General features: G+C 40.8%; 1 long non-coding RNA gene across 1 annotated transcript; it reads left to right on the top strand.

Annotated features, from left to right (window-relative positions):
* The first annotated feature begins 2,854 nt into the window (after positions 1 to 2,854).
* Positions 2,855 to 4,316, top strand: LOC106580252 (uncharacterized). The gene is made up of 3 exons (XR_001322847.2): positions 2,855 to 3,424; positions 3,894 to 4,008; positions 4,100 to 4,316. It is a non-coding gene; the product is annotated as an uncharacterized lncRNA (long non-coding RNA).
* The last annotated feature ends 580 nt before the right edge of the window (positions 4,317 to 4,896 follow it).

The raw sequence follows: 4,896 nt of genomic DNA, 5'->3' as shown, positions 1-4,896 counted from the left end.
TTGGCCAAAATAACCATTGTTATCTTTGGAGGATAAAGGGGGAGGCATGCAAGCCGAAGAACACCATCCCAACCGTGAAGCACGGGGGTGGCAGCATTATGTTGTGGGGGAGCTTTGCTGCAGGAGGGACTGGTGCACTTCACAAAATAGATGGCATCATGAGGGAGGAAAATTATGTGGATATATTGAAGCAACATCTCAAGACATCAGTCAGGAAGTTAAAGCTTGGTCGAAAATGGGTCTTCCAAAGCATACTTCCAAAGTTGTGGCAAAATGGCTTAAGGACAACAAAGTCAAGGTATTGGACTGGCCATCACAAAGCCCTGACCTCAATCCTATAGAAAACTTGTGGGCAGAACTGAAAAAGCGTGTGCAGGGAAGGAGGCCTACAAACCTAACTCAGTTACACCAGCTCTGTCAGGAGGAATGGGCCAAAATTCACCCAATTTATTGTGGGAAGCTTGTGGAAGGCTACTCGAAATGTTTGACCCAAGTTAAACAATTTAAAGGCAATGCTACCAAATATTAATTGAGTGTATGTAAACTTCTGACCCACTGGGAATGTGATGAAAGAAATAAAAGCTGAAATAAATCATTCTCTCTACTAGTATTCTGACATTTCAGTTTATTCCATGTGTAACTCTGTGTTGTTGTTTGTGTCACACTGCTTTGCTTTATCTTGGCCAGGTCGCAGTTGTAAATGAGAACTTGTTCTCAACTAGTTTACCTGGTTAAATAAAGATGAAATAAAAAACACCAGGGCTTAGCGAAAATGTACTTTCTGTATCCTACTTTGTCATCAGGCCTACGTTGGCCTATGTACTGCTCGATTTTTCATATAATTTATCATAATGGATATTTTAGACCACAGTCTTGTAACTAAAAGTACATTATTATGCACAGACAAGTGTCAACTTTCACCAACAGGCGAGGCTGCACTACAATAAATGGTGATGGAGTTGGGGACTCAAAGCACCAACTTGTTTCAGAGTGGTTGTGAGACGTTCATCTCTGTTGTACTGTGTAGGCGGTGTAGGTCAAGTGTTTCACCAGCACGCGGCTGTCACGACTTCTGCCGAAGTCGGCTCCTCTCCTTGTTCGGGCGTCGTTCGGCGGTTGACGTCACCGGCTTTCTAGCCATCGCCGCTCCATTTTTCATGTATCCATTTGTTTTGTCTTGTTCCCTGCACACCTGGTTTTCATTCCCCAATCAATCTACATGTATTTATTCCTCTGTTCCCCATCATGTCTTTGTGAAAGATTGGTTGTGTTACGTGTTATTTGTTGACGCGCCAGACTGGTTTGTTTTTCCCGTGGTATTTCATGAAGATGTTTATTGTTAAACATAATTCTTGTGACTGTTTTGCACGTTTTGCAATTTTGCCTCAATAAAGTGTGCGCCTGTTCACAAATCTCTGCTCTCCTGCACCTGATTTCGCTACCAGTACGCACACACATTGACAGTGTCACGTCCTGACCAGCAGAGGGAGCAATTGTATTAGTTTTGGTCAGGACGTGGCAGGGTTTTTGTGTGTTAAGTGTTGTGTTGGTGATTGGACTCCCAATTGAAGGCAGGTGTGTTGAGTTGCCTTTGATTGGGAGTCCTATATAGTAGTGTGTGTTTTTCTTTGGGGTTGTGGGTAGTTGTTTTTGCACTGCGTTTTGTGAGCCTGCAAAACTGTTCCTGTTGTCGTGAGTTATTGTTTATTGTTTTTGTGTTGGGATGCTTTGCGTGTTTTCATTAAAAGAATATGAGTATCCACATACCCGCTGCGCCTTGGTCTTCTCTCCACTACGACACGTGTGACAGACAGCGACTCTATTTTGCGTCATTGTGCCTAAGAATAGGCGTCACCAATAAATCACAGTTCAAACTTGTAGTGTGTGTTATTATAGTCTTTACCAAGTCTGTAGATTACCAGGAACCACTAACAGATGACCCTCATTGCAACTGGCCTGGATGTATTCACAAGTTGATCATGACATGAAGCAACATAGGCCGAGTGTGAATTATTTTTCTGGGCCTAATAATAAAGACATAATTTAAACTGTAAAAATGAATTACTTTTTAATGTGGCATGAACACAACCAGTTGATATTTTCATCTGATTGTCAAACAAATCACTTCAAAAAATAGGCTACCTGTGCATGTTCGTCCACTCCAAAATAATTCAAGCATTCAAACTGCATGTATACTGGTGCCATCTGATGAATGGAAATAGACATCTGTTACAAAAGACCAAAATGTGTGCCTAATCACAATCAGCAATTGCCATTGATTAGGCCTACATTAATTGATTAACCTTGCTGACAAATGTACCTTTTTTTGTAGCCTGAAAAGTCGGGACACCTGAAATGGGGCTCATACCGTCCTGGGGGGGGGGTAGTCGGGGTAGTCACCATAACACACTATCAATTTACTAGGCTACAATGTGTATTATTACAATGAACTACAAATAGGCCCGTGATGTAGTGGTAAAAAAAATATAGGTGGGTAAACTCTGATTGCCGGTCCAGGTAAAAAAAATTATATCTTTCAATAAATTTTTCTAAAAAAAGGTGGGTAAACGGCGTTTACTTGCGTTTACCCTCCACTAGGCCTACCCCACTGCCGGTAGCCTACCCTCTCAGCCGAGGCAATTTTACACACATGAACACACACAGAACAGGTGGTCTACATTCAATATAATACATGAGTTGAATCAAAACATGTTCTAGTTCATGAGTCGTCCATAATTCATGAGTTAATGTTTGGAGTCTTCACAATGTGATATAGAACACTACATTTTTTCCCCTTACATTAATGACATTTATGACATTCTTATTTGTCATTATTAAGCATTTAACAATTTAATGTTAACATTTAACTTAAAACATGTACGAATCATGGTTCTTGGAGATCTCGGAAATGCATTCCATAAGCAAACGTATTATTGTGTTTCGTCGTGAAAACAGTTCTAACCAAAAGAGTCACCTTATAGGACTACTGTGATTAACGTAGACTTGTTGGATGGATTGGATGCGAATTGGTTTATAGCTGTATGCTAGTTGTCTAATGATATTGTCGACCATCGTCAGCTGATCCAGTAAAGAAAACAATTATTGATAGAAAATAATAAAGCTGAATAAACGGTCTACTAATTTTGGCCACGGATGACACAGATAACACCAGTATCTACCCGCACGTAACTGAAAAACAAAGCAATGAGCGCTCTAAACAGCTGACTGACAAACGAAAACAACGATAAATCGATGGATAGATCTAATGCATTGGAATAAAGGCTATTTTTTTTTATCAAGGACGCATGGCAAACAAATAGCGAAAATGAGGAAGTACAAAGGAAAAGCTATGCATGAAGGAACTCAGCTGAGGCCGAAATTCAGCGCTGCCACAGAAATAAATGGTTTAAACCATGACAGAGAGGTGGGGGTATTCGTTTAATTTGGAAACGTTTATTTTCATATTTTCCACTGTAAAAGATATTTACCACTACATTTTAAAACAAATAGCAGAATGGTTAAATTAGCATTAGTTACAGACCCCCCAAACTTTGACTTTTGTTGCATTTAGGGGAGCTACGTCTCATTCGGGGGAGCTGATCCCCCCTGGCTCCCCCGTAATTCGCACCCTGAATATTTCAGCACAGGATGGGCAGAGGAACAGCAGTCCGTCCACAAGAACAACTTGGTTTTAGGCGTAAACAAAATTTGGAAGTGTGATCAGTGTCAGAATCTCTATTCTGAATATTGTCTTCTTACTTCCATCCTTGGTCCCAGATATTATATAATAAATTCAAGCCTTTGTCCCAAGCCTTTGTCAGGATTACACTATGGCTGAGTTTAGACAGGCAGCCCAATTATTTTGTTGTCTAATGGGTATTCTCTGCATTCAGGAGGTGGCCCTCCACCTAACCCCTCAGTGCCATAGCTGAATGTGTGTTCAACTACCTAGGGCATCGTAGAGGGCCAAGACACTGCGCTTTTGAAGGTCGCCGAGCAGCACTATAAGTATAATATAAGCTTACTGTTGAATTTTAACATCTGATTACAAAATATACATTTTATTTGCCATAAAAAAAACATAATTATCTTGTTGCAGCGCAACTCCAGCTCCAGAGTCTGGCACAGCGTCTCAAGAGACCTCTACCTCGCTGTTGCCGCAGGACACCCAATCCACCAGCAGCTCCAAAGAAGGTCTGGTTCCAACAAACCCCGAGGAGGACATTCCTCAGCTGCAGTGGGAGAAAGCTAAATTCAAAATAAAAAAATAAATAAAATAATCATATTCTTTTACAATAAAACATCTTAAGAAATAATATTGTGTGTTTATTTGTTCACAGTAATCTAGCCTATACTTAAATGTTAACAAGCTATGGCATATCTGTATTATGCTCTCCCATTCCAATAGCGTAATGTTTATCTGTAGCTAGATATTGGGTTCTGCGAGACCATTCTCCTGCGCTGACACAGCACCAAAACGAAGTGTGAAGATTGCTATGAGAGCCTACCTCCCTAAAGTGAAGGTTGGATAAAGTGCTGGTGCATCATCATCGCTATCGTCTCCATCTCTGTGATCGTCGTCACTGTCGTCATCGTCAGTTTCTGGGTTTCCTTCATCCGGAGGGAGAGGGATCCGCAGTAGTTTGCAGATGTCGTGCAATATTGCACAAGCCATTATTATGTGGCAGACCATCCTTGGGCTGACTCACCTCTCCATGGAGCAGATGATCTCCTCTTCCACTGGCCTATTCCCCTTTCTACCACACTCCTTGTGATTTTGTGAGTAATTTAATATCGATTAATATTTTAATTATGCTGAGATAATGTCCACTACATACTGTAGCCCAGTAAAACAAATGTTTGGCCTATTACCTCACCTGTTATAATTGAGCTTAA

This window comes from Salmo salar, chromosome ssa20, assembly GCF_905237065.1.
Source record: "Salmo salar chromosome ssa20, Ssal_v3.1, whole genome shotgun sequence".
Lineage (NCBI taxonomy): Eukaryota > Metazoa > Chordata > Actinopteri > Salmoniformes > Salmonidae > Salmo > Salmo salar.
Note: the sequence above shows the minus strand (reverse complement) of the source record. Positions and strands in the feature narration are given on the sequence as shown.